A 12,883-nucleotide genomic window follows, 5' to 3' on the forward strand; every position below is an offset into this window, starting at 1 on the left:
AGAAAAAAAAAAAGAAAAAAAAAGTTAAATTCCCTGCCTGCCCCAGGTTAACTCCGCTGCGGTTGTGAAGCAGCGCTCGCCCACAGCGCTTTGCTCCAGTTTGGCTCTCGGAGACGCGGCTACCGGTTTCTCGCATCTTCCACGGTGACAGCCAGTCGCGGTAACGTTACTTCGCCGCCGTTATGGGCATTGCATGGGAACAGCTGTTGTTGCCACGCCCGGCTACGTCGCTTCTGTTTCCCTCAAAAAAAGCCTCCATTTGAATGCGATCCAAATGCACAAGTTTCAGGTGACAGAAATGCTGAAAACTTCTGTCACATGAGGGATGTTGGAGCTGACAAGTGTATCGCAGTTTTGACAAGCGGCAGACATTTTTCAGGGTGAGGGGTGAATAGACATTGTTCATATTTTATTCACAAATATGAAACACAAAAATAGTTTTTTTTAAGCCTTTTAATATTTTTGTAGTACGTCACAACAGCAGGATGCACCCTTTTTTGCTTGACTAGGCACATAATTAAATGTTAAAGGTTTTCTTCAAGAGGGGTGACTACACAGAAGTCTGAGATGTCCTGCCCAAATGCAGCTGCAGTTCATGGGATTAGTGATTTAAGATGCCAGGGTTCAGATGTGCAAGACTAACCGCACATGGTACGTTTTACATGCCATGACCAGCACAGCGCTCGAATGGGGAAGGGGTAAGCGCTACCACTGAGACGGTGGCACTTTCTTATTTCCACATTATCTCCTCTCAACACCCATGCTGGCTCAGAGAGAGAGAGAAAAAAACATCTATCTTTTGAGAAAAGTTCTACATGTTTAAGGAAATTGTGTTAACTTTTCACCCCTGCAGAAAGATTTCATAACTTCCCCACCACGGATCCCCGGATTTGCCTTTGCCGTGGTTAAGAGGGACGCGTTTGAGAGAGGAATGAGAAGTGATAGCTGTTCTTACAGGCATACAAGAGCGCTAACTTTGGTTTCCTTAATATGCTCGTTGCCGTTCCGGGCTCTGTATCTCCCTTCAATGCTTCGAGCGGACATAAAAAGTTCATTTATATTTTAGTTTCCGCCATTGATTATCTGAGCTCCTCAGAGCTCGGATCAGTCCAGCCCTCGCTGTTTCTCCGGGCACTATCTCCCAGCCTTCAGGATGAAATCTGATGTGGGCCTCCTGTCCCTCTCTCAGGGGCTCTATATTTCAGCAGCTATAATCTTTATCACAGTACTTCACAGTGTAACTCAACTGTAGCTCTCCACAGTCTAAAAAAGAATGTTCCCAAATGCATTCTTTAAAAAAAAGAAAAAAAAGAAAATGGTGCAATACAGATTAGTCACATTGAAAATATATCCTTTGGTGATTACATTCTGATTAAGGTAAGGTGTGTATATATATATATATGTGCAAATAATAATCTCTCTTCATCATTTTGTCCCAGATGCGAAGTTCGCCGTCTCTGAAATTAATGAGCATAGAAAATGTAAATGAAAAAAAAGAAAGGAAAAAAGTAATATGTTCTCAGATTCATTACTCAAAGTTAAAGGCCAGAGTGCAGAGAGTATGTACTGGGGTTCGATTAAATCTGGAACTATAGATTCACGTGTCACAGGGACCACACTGTACAGAAACATGCTAGTGTTAAATTACTGCAAAATGTCCCTGATAATTGTGTTTATTTTAACGTGCGTGCGCTATCTTTACAAATTTACCAAATAACTCCAGAAATACATTGGCAGGACATGTTTTAGGTCTCAAAATAGAAGCAAAAAACAAAACAGCAATATAAATGACAGAATACGTGAGTACGGTAAGTAATTAGCATTTCAGTTGATTCCTTTGCAGTATTTACAGTATTGCCACTAAGAACTGTTTTATGGATTCCACTGTTTAAAGTATTTACTCACCCAAATTACTTCAGCCCCAGAGTCCCAATTAGACACTTTTTTTAAAGACACTTTTCATCTGAAACAAACTTGTGCGCCTATAGCCTTTAGTGTATTCAATACAAGCAGACACGGAATCCATTTGCACAGCAATCAATGGCCATCACAGCAACGACTGCAATGTGTTTTGGCAGAGTTACCCATCTGCCCTCACACTTTCAGAGAATGAAATCAATTTGTTAACACACACACACACACACACACACACACACGCGCATATGCGCACACAAACACACGTACACACACACACATCTGAAGAAAAGTTGGGGATGAAGTGTTTTGTTTTTCCCTTAATGGCCTTTTCCCCTCTCCCCAAATCAATTTAATTTGGAGCAATCGATACAGAGCTGTGCTGCGATTCTTTCTGAAGGGAGAGATGCATTCTCCCAAAAATAGTGTGCATTACCAAACATACATCCATAATGCACAAAATTAATTTAGTTTCAATATTTCCCCTGGAGCAAATTCAGGATAATAAACAATAGTAAAAAAAAAAAAAAAAGCAATTCTCATTATTTCCTAAAAATAAATAATTGGTTGAGCATTGTGGAGTGTGTACTTGTAGTAAACATGTATGTTCCAAAAGCTTTCAGATATACTAATCGCAATGCAATCATTTTTAATTCTCTTTCCACCTCTGACCATGGATTTCCGAGGAACAACTACGTTTGTTCTTTTATATTAGGTTTCACCTGATTTTTGTCATATTAAATTTTGTATTGTTTTAAAGGGGAGAAACAATGCAGGGGGGTTATCTTGGGATGCTCATTGTAATAATGAAAAGCATAATGTTTTGTATGTTTCAAATATGCAAACTGGGCACAAAGAATACTAAGGTAATATGCTTACACATACTTGGGTAGAACTTCATACCTGGGGGAAGTGATATGTCTGCAAGTGGTGAGAGACTGTGCAGAACACATTACACAATACAGGACCAATTAACAGGACCCAGTCGCTGACAAAATGCCCTTTCCCCAGGTAAATGTGCAGAAAATATTGGATATGAGCACCAAAATAAATCAATTTCTTGAATAATTAACAATGGTGTGTGTGTGTGTGTGTGTGTGTGTAGAGAAGGGATCAGTTCAGTTCAGTATCTAATGACCGCACAGGTGGAATTTCCTTTTGGTATAGCATAACAATCAACTCAGTTTCTAAAAATAGACCAATACAATCACACAGCATTCATCAAACAACAAATATTTCACATAACAAATTAAACAACAGGACACATGGCAGACATCAGACAGTACAACTTGCACAACTTGATGAATTAGACAGCCTGGTCGTATAAAGCATGAGTTCAGGAATTTTAGTTCAGCATCATTTAATTGTTTAAAGTCTGTATGGCAGTAGGAAAAAATATATTTTTTGAAGCAAGATGTTTGGGCAGACAGTGATCTATAGCACCTCCCAGAGGGCAGTAACTGGAAAAGAGAGTGAGCAGGGTGAGAGGGTCTGAAGTTATTTTCTTTGCCCTGTTAACAGTCTGTTTGACGTGTAGTGACTCTATCAAGAGGAGAGGGAATCCGATGATTTTGGATGATCTGTGCACAATGTGCTGAAGCCTTTTTGTTTGTGTTTGTTTTTTGTCTGTGCTGCCATCCCACACTGTTATAGATGTGAGAATGCTCTCAATTATGGCTGTATAAAAGAGGAGAGGAGAAGATGTTGTTTTACTTTCTTTTCACTGCCTGAGAAGGACAAGTTTTTGGTGGCTTTCTTAATGATGTGTTCTGGTTTGACAGACCATTTGAGTATATTACTTATGTGTGTGCCAAGAAATTTAAAAGAGTCAGTGATATTTATTTGTTCACCACTTTTTAATATAGGAGTTTTTGTGTCTGGATTGTGTCTGAAATCAATGATATGTTTCTGTGTTTTAGATGTGTTGGGTTGTAGGTTATTTTCTATGCATCAGGCAACTACTTGATTTGCCTGCTTTATTTTTTTCATAATTGTTTGTAGAGTTCTATGATGGTTGTGTCATTCACATATTTGAGGTTGTGTGAAGTGGTGAAGTGAGATGTGAAGTGGTTTGTGTAGATGGAGAAGAGTCAGGGTGAGAGGACACAGCCCTGATGTGCACTTCTAATGACAGAGGGTAGAAGATAGGTGCTTACCGACGTTAACCCTCTGCACTGTATTCCACAGGAAGCTTTGAATCCAGTGGCATAAGGAGGGGTCAGCATTCAAGCCCAGTATTGAAGAGTTTTAGCAGTTCCATGTCATCAAAGTCAATTAACAGAATATGGGTGTGGTAGTTAGGGGTCTCCAATATGGGTGTGGTGGAGAACAAGGTTGACAGTATCTTCAGCTGACCTGTTGACGCTGGGGGCAAAGAGGGGTGGTGTGAGATTTCGGGTGGGAGAGAATGATGCACACAAACAACTTTATGACCACGGAGGTAAAAAGCCAAATAGTCATTTAGAAATGATTTATGTGTCTGCACTTGTAATTAAGTAAGGGGAGGAAATGGTGCAGCAGCCAAACAAAACCATACTGACCATACACATCATTTACAAGTCCTTGCTGCGTTTTACAGTTTTACCAAAATTACTTGAACCTCCTCTGTTCAAGTTGGTAGATTCTTTTTATAACATTCTAATTAAAGCTGTGGCTCCTTACAGAGCAATAACACTCTCATATTCTTTTCAATTTCATTCCTTATGATGATAAATTTCACATATAAGTCTGTGCATTTGATTTTCATACAGAGCCAATTCAAGGTTCATTCATGTATATGAAATCTTTAAAGTTAATTACCACATGCTGATGATTAGTTCCTTTAAATTGTGCAATGTTGAATGTAGAACAATCAATGCTCCTTCGGGCCATGTATTTTTTCTTTTTTTTTTTCAAACAGAGAAGACTTTTAAAGCCGTATAATCAACTTTAGAACCATTCCATGGAAATTGGTGAGAATTTTGGTATTATTACAAGAATCCCACAATTAATCACATTTAAATGCCTCGAGTTTGACCTGAACGTAAAAACATTTACAACGGACTTTCTAAACAGTACACAGGTTACCCTCTCCCTAACCCCATATATATGCTATAGATCCTGTCTCAGCTATCGTACCTATTATCATCATTTTTTTTTTCTAAAGCACTTGACGCAAAGGAATTTAAACTTACATCACAATCAGTATCCTTGTGGGGTCCCCATAAGCACTGGATTAGCACAATCACCTTCCAAGTCATCCAAAAAGTGGTTAATAAAAGTGACCCTAATAAAGATAATCTGTTTTCAAAACACATGGAGAGGAAGAAAAGTAAACCCAGGGGGAATGTTGAACAACTCATGGCCTTTCAATGACTGAGTGCTCTAGTATCAAACTGGTATACTGCACACAGATGGATTCAGTATATTCTGGGGAGTTTGCAATTTATCCTTACGTGCACAAAATAATAGAATAACATTTACAATAAAAAACATTGAATATAATCTTTTTTGTTCAGAGACAAATAATAAGTCTGAATCATCTGCCAGCAGAGCTCTGAACAGCAAATAGACGTCATCCATGATTTGACTGATGCATTTTTGAGTGCAAACATTCCCCTAGAAAGCACTGAGCATGTAATCAATGGTGAGGCAATGCCTTCTGCAATACAACATAAGCATAATTGCATACCATGGGCTGCTGATGCAGATAAAGAAAACGTAAAGGAACTGGTCAAGCCTATTGGCACTATGGGCTCTATTTTCCAGCCAGCGCATGGATTTTAATTTGGAGCCGTTTGGTGCTGGGGGTGTGTCAGTCAAGATTGAGCAGCGGACTGCAATTCTGGTGCAGCTCAGTGGAATTTTCCGGTCTGTCTGGTCTAAGATTTGCACCCTCTCCACCCGTTGCTACAAAAGGTCTACGGCATAAATCACAGCAAATTAGCGGATTGCTAATTTCGGGGCTTTCCCATTAAATGTTCACATGATCGCAGCTAATTCAAAAGCCAAACAATGGTTTTCATGGATCATATACTGTAACTAGCTAGCCACCACTTACTGTGTATGGTGTATAGTTTCCCTGTGTTTATGTAGCTAGTCCAGGATCGGACAGAGAGATAGCCAGTTGGGTTCTGCGTTCTGTTGTGTATTAGATTTGCATTAAGGGCCACAAGTTGGGTATAAAAGGAGCATATTGTCAGCGTGAATGGCCAGTTCTGTTTTTCCTGTGCTTGAGTGTAAACTGCTTTCTTTTTCCATTAATAAATGAGCACAATGTGCGATCCGCCTGCCATGTCTCTTGCAGACATCACAAGACATTTGAAGGCAGACCTTGTTAAAATGATGTACCTTGCTGCTGTAAATTACCGTTCAGTGGCAGATGACATCAAGAAATGTCTGTTGAGGTGGATTAAAAAAACAAAAAAAAAACATCATTCATCTTGAATAATGCAACTTATATATTGATACAGTACCAGATGCAGGCCATTTAACCTGCAATGTCCACACAGTGGCATGGGCGAGTGGCATTTTGCCAAGCAATTTCCCCAAAGCTGACAAACTCATGGGAGTAGTTAATAAAAAAGGTTTGTAAGCAGTGTCTAAGGAGAAAGTGGTGCTACAGAGAGCTATTAAGGAATGCAATAACAGAGCAAGGTACAGACCGACCAGTATAAATCCCACATGAGCCATGCAAAACAAGATGGGGCAGTTTGTATTCTGCTGTGTCATATCAATCCCAGTACCTCAATTTCTACATGAGATTTTGGAGATGGAGATGGATGTCTTACCAAACACTGCTATGCTGGCACAACTCAGGGAATTGTGACAAGAATTTAGAGGCAGAGTTGACATTAATTGCAGAACACTGGAATGATGAATGTTGAAATAATCCGCCTGTTTGAGAGTAGAGGAATCAAAATACACAAAGCATACAATAAGACTGAACAACTAATGCATGAATGCAAAACACTGGCTCATCAGACACAAAGCACAGTCAAAACAACGAATAGCTAATGTGTAAAAATATTCAGAGAAGCTGCACAAAAAAATTAACAACGTACTATCACAAGCAGTCCAAGAGAAATCACATTTCTTTCATCCAGTGCACAGATTTCTTGAGTTTGTTTGGGTGTTTGACCCCAAGAAAGTCTATACCCTTGAAAAACTTGAAAAACTTGAAAAAACTCCCTCTGGATTCAATTCCAGGATTGTTTCACAAGAAAACAGTACTGCTATGGAACTGGTGGAGTTCTGGGACAGAGGTGAGAAGATCTTTCCAAATAGTGTGCAGAAAGCAAAACGGTACTTATACCAACCAGCTCCATCGATGCAGAAAGATGTGCCTCTTCATTCAGATAAGTTCACACCACGCATCGCGAAGCGCTGTCAGAGCACGTGAGCTTTTAAGATTTCACTGTTTAAACTTTCTTGTTTTGCTTAAGTGCTTCTGTTCTATTTTATTTATTTATTTTATTTTATTTTTTTGAGCATACCCTAGCAACAAGTCTTCTCATTATCATAAATAGCCTTTGAGGTATTACATTTGTGCAGGTGATATACTACTTCCACATGCCTGTGGTTGCAATAATCATGCTCAAGACAACATGTGACAGTCTGGGGAACGTTGCTGGCAATACAATTGATAAAGGCTCTGTTGACCTCAGGATTAGCAGTGACTGATGAGACCTAATGGTAAATGGACTGCATTTATATAGCGCTTTTATCCAAAGCGCTTTACAATTGATGCCTCTCATTCGCCAGAGCAGTTGGGGGTTAGGGGTTAGGTGTCTTGCTCAAGGACACTTCGACATGCCCAGGGCGGGGTTTGAACCGGCAACCCTCCGACTGCCAGACAATCGGTCTTACCTCCTGAGCTATGTCGCCCTGAGTCATAACACAACATAAACAGTGCTCCTGTTTTACTTGTGTGTGCCCTGTGTGTATTTTCTTTATATATATATATATATATATGTATATATCACTGAATTAGCTCACAGACATCAGGTGATGGAAAGGTGGAATAAGTGCCTGTGTTTTCTCTAAAATGGCCGCAGAGACCTATCTCCATTAAATAAAGTGAATGTGCTCAATAGTGATTTATGTTTCTGTTTGAGATTTTATACTGGGGTTGTTAGAACTACGATATTCATTTGCACAGAAAAGACCAATATACCTCTTATTGTAGCTCTAGATATTTAGGACGCGCACACACATAAACACACACACACACACAAACAATGTGCATGGAAGGACACACATGCAATATGAATAAGAAACATAATTCATGATGCAACACATATTCCAATTGTGCATATGTATTATAGTACAACATAGTCTCAGTGTCTTAAGAAGGCAATACACTATCAGATACATTTTCACTGATCTTAATTAATCACGCCCCTAGGTAGTAACACCCACCTAACCCCTTGCACATCCCCCCAAGGGAGAGCAGGACTCATTAAAAACAGCATGCCAGCATACAGGAAGCTTTTTATTGGCTGCGATGAAAAAAGCATCACTTGAATATTTCCTTTCATGAGAGGACTTGGTTGTTTTGACTAAATTCAGGGATTTTACAAAATGAAAGTGAAATATAATCACACAAAAAGAAAAGAAAAAAAAGGGTATTGTCAGAAAGCCCTGAGAGACTAAATGTACAGATGAGAATCATGCCTTGCAGTCGCAGACAAAACAAACCTCAGCGTCTCTCTTTCAGTCTCTGGTACAGGACCCACTATTCTCGTCATTTTGCATCTCTTTCATTTCTCAATCATGTCCTCTGAAATTATATAGTTGTGTGCTGCTCCGAAACATAGAGTGTACTGCTTCAGGAATTTCTCAGAAGAAGAAGAAGGGGTAGAGGAAGAGGAAAAAAGCTAGTAAGTATACACCAAAAACATGTGTGTGTAAAACACAAACGTGGACACATTAATACATATACACAAAGATAAAATAATAATCCAGTAGGACATATAACATATCAACATATGTGGGTTTAGCAGGCATGCTGCTCTACCAGCATGGAGAGAGGGTGGACATTTGGATATACAAATAGGTTTAACCTTAATTAAGCTGCCAAGCAGGGGAGTTAATCAGGCGAGAGCAGGGCATGATTTAAGAGGATGATTTTGGACATGTATTTATGTTAGCACTGGCCCCCAGTACAGTCATCAGTCTCACCTTAGTAACTAAGACTTACACGTAGGGGTCCCAGATATCCCCGTAACTGAAGAAGCTGTGACCCTGCCTCTCAAAACCCACTTATTAGTCAGAAGAAGATAATTCTAATTAAACGAGATAGGGCACCTCGCTGAGTGACTGTCTTTCTATGGATGAGGAAGTTAATGTAGGATCTCTGTGGTAAAAGTAGCCTCAGAATGGGACAGGCAAACCCTCCAGCCACAGAACATCTTGATTGCTACATCTTGAGGGACTTCACTGGCAGTGGCTCATACTTAATCATATGTACGTAATACCACTAATGACGAACATGGTGTTAACCCCATCAGCGACAGCACTGCTGCAGCAACAGGAAGAAAAAAAAAACTGTTGAAAGGGCAGTATCTTCAGCCCTATTGCTGTGCTAGCTCATATAATTAACTGTAGCTCCACACAAAGTTCTTTAACACTTGATTATGTGCAACATATGTATCTCTCTAAGGCTCACTATAATTTAATTTATGAATACTTCACATCAGCACCATGACCTGCAATATATTCCAGATAGAAAAAAAAGGAACTGACTCATATTTTAATGCCTGTATGACAAATGGCAACCTGTCCCCCAATGAAATATATGTCCCCTAATACACCATTTCCCTGAACATTATATATATGTGCTCAACCAAATGCACTATAAGTTTCCTAAACAGGAAGCTCTCCGTGTATACTGGGTAACTTCCTGTTCCACTTTACCGTGTGACAGTCCTGATAACCCCCCATATTTTTGTTCTCAGTTTTCTCTTTTTTATGAAAGCTACTCCAAGAAAAATGTAAGCATTGGAAAAGTATTAACTATAAAAGGCTGTTTGGACCTGTGTGTATCTTGACCAGGCAAGGTTTATGATAGGCCAGTTATCTTCAGTACATGTTATATATACCACCCCTACAGAGAAGGCATCCTGTGCAGTGCTCTCATTAGACACAGATGGGGCCTTTGATCACCTACAGCGAAGTTATTTTTGTTCATCTTGAAAAGTTTCCATCTTTGGACCTTCTAGCATTCAGATGATTCATGGTCTTGACTGCCGCCCAACTGTCCACGTGCAAACAGGTTTGTTGCGGATTCCCACAGGGTTGCCCATTTTTTCCTGTCTTGTTGTTCTGCCATCAGCACCTCTCACACAGGCTGTTTGTATTTCTGCTAAGTGAATGCATATAATGTTACATAAAGCTTTGTCTTTAAAAATATTGTTCTGAATATAAAATCAACTAGGCAAAGGCTAATTATCATTGTTAATAATAATCACAATAATAATAAAAATCATCATTCAGTTTAATATATTTTTGTATTAAAATGAACCCTTCTCTCAGTTCTATCGTAAATTAATTTATCATCTACTTTGTTATTTATTCCTTGCTTTATTCATTAATAAATCTGATGTGATTATCTTTTCTGGAAGAATATTTCTTGAGAATTATTTTAATAAACTAGACTCCTTTCACAAGTCAACATGTTTGCACATGGTGCAAGATAATAAAACACAATCTGAATTTATTCATTACAATTTAATATTTAAAAAATAAAGCATTGTTCAGGAGATGTGGTGTTCTGGATTTGGGAACTTTTAACAGCATATCCAAATGAAACAGCATCCATGTCATTTAGAAGTGCAGGGAAATTAATTATAAATTAGCTGTTAACTTCCATTTGTGTAACTCACTGCAGATAAAGGAAACTGATGAGAAAATATATAATCTTACGTCATGACCTTAGCTGTAGCATTCTAGGTATTTCAGAGTTTGTAATTGCAAAGCTGTGCCGATGGTGTCTTGGTGATACACAAAAACCAACAGATTAGCTGTAGACAGAAGGCTCTCATAGTGACCTTTTGACACATATGAGAAATACTGGGAACTCAGTCAGGGATCTAACGGTTGTAGCAGCCACTGATCGATCAATACTGTGATTAATGGCACTTTATTTTATTTTTACTTTGATTGAGTGAATACGAAAATACATTTGGCAGTATTTGAGCTGATGTGCAATTGCTTCACTAAAAGCTATTTTTATGTCTTCGTCTGTCAGATTTTGCCATGCAAAAATGTGGCTCTCTACAGTGCTGCCAATGTCTCAGAAGACATTCACCAAAAAAATAAAAATAAAAATCATCAGATTGAACTCCACAAGTCACTTTCGGCAGATGTAAGGAAAGTATTTTATCCAAATGCTTCTTTCATACTTGGGCACCAGCGTGATAATCGCACGGAAGGATTTTTCTGTGCGCAAGTGTGCGGAGGCCTCAAAACCACTCAGGTGTGAAGCGTTTCATACGGATTAAGGGAACTTTGGCGTTTTGTTTGAATTTGTGATGTTCTTCACTTTTGATCCACCGCTCGGGTCGGTGCTTTATTCTGGCTCCTGCAGCCATCCTTGGATCTCAGAATGAATGTGTTTTTGGAAAGGTTTTGCTGACTGATCAAAACCGCTCAGCTCAGGGAAACAGCAGGATGTCGTCGCCAATTACGAGGCAACCCGAGATTTTTTTTAAAAGTTCAGTCAAGGCTACATGCTAATTGATGTTTTGTGCTGTTTATTTAGACATTGACATGTAGATCATAGTCAAAGTATATGGAGTTTTTCTACCTTCCTTGTTCAAGAAGTAGAATGAATATATCTCTTCCTCTCACTGCCATATCTATTTTTTTATGATTGACTTTCCGTATTGTTAAAATCATATCATATCAATCAATTTTTTAAAAAGCCTCTTAAAATGATTAATTAATATTGGGATTTTTGTTATATGCTCCATAAAATGTAAATACTGTATTTATTACTAAGGGAAAAAACTAAAAGTAAGTAAGAGAACCTTTCAATGTCATGCAGAAGCTGTGAACTGGTACAGTTTGATCATATATCAAAATCTACATGAACCGTTAAAATATTAATAATAGCAAACTCTGCTTTCTGGATACAGACCAATATACTATGGTGTAATCTTGATTAATACAGGCCTTCATCCATGCATGTGTACCTCTGTTTGTGTGTGTGTGTGTGTGTGTGTGTGAGTGTGTGTTTGTGTGTGTGTGTTTTGTGTGAGTGTGTGTGTGTGTGTGTTGTGTGTGTGCGCATGTGTCGTGTGTGTGTGTGTGTGTGTGTGTGTGTCTGTCCGCACACACTTGGGCGTGATGTGTGTCTGAATCCTTGACTTGATTTGACAGTGGCTAAGTGCAGTTAAATCCAGACTTCACTCGCAAGAAGAATTGATATTGTGCAGCATCCTCTTTTAACATAAAAGATTGTAGCCTCTATCTGGAAGAGTTGCGGCGCAATAAATCTCTGCAAAACCTTCTTCCCAGGGTACAAGGCCTTTTAAACAATCCATTGAGACTCCCGACCTGAGGAGAGAGAGCAGGGGGTGGAGACAGATGGATTCCTGCACTCTCCTTCTCTCACCAAGACAGATTAAAAAGCCTGCCACCTCAGTATTTGTGCTGTGAGCTTTTATCCCCTGTGAAAGCAAAGCAACTCTGATGTAAAATGTACTCGTGCAGCGCTTTTGGTGTAGTAGATACTGGTGTATGGGCACTGGTGTAACAAGTAACAGTGTAGTAGATACTGATGTATCAGTTGCCGGTGTAGGATATACTGGTGTAGCTAGTGCTGATGTAGGAAACCTGGTGTAACAGATACTGGTGTAAATGACACTGGTGTAGGAGCTTGGGTGTTGAATACTGCAGAAGCATATGCTGGTGCAGCACATAGTACTATTGCAGATACTGGTGTAGCAGACAGCACAGTAATGTTGCAGACATTGGTGTAGGAGTG

General features: G+C 39.2%; 1 long non-coding RNA gene across 1 annotated transcript in view; it reads right to left on the reverse strand.

Moving 5' to 3' along the window:
• Window positions 1–465: 465 nt before the first annotated feature.
• The window catches only part of LOC135252020 (uncharacterized), a 42,452-nt gene continuing 30,034 nt past the window's right edge, over window positions 466–12,883 (reverse strand). Inside the window, exons 2-3 of the long non-coding RNA XR_010329257.1 lie at window positions 4,071–4,278; window positions 466–1,457 (exon numbers count right to left, since the gene is read on the reverse strand). This is a non-coding gene — a long non-coding RNA (uncharacterized LOC135252020). The remainder of the gene's footprint in view (window positions 1,458–4,070; window positions 4,279–12,883) is intronic.

Source organism: Anguilla rostrata, chromosome 3 (genome assembly GCF_018555375.3).
Source record: "Anguilla rostrata isolate EN2019 chromosome 3, ASM1855537v3, whole genome shotgun sequence".
NCBI lineage: Eukaryota > Metazoa > Chordata > Actinopteri > Anguilliformes > Anguillidae > Anguilla > Anguilla rostrata.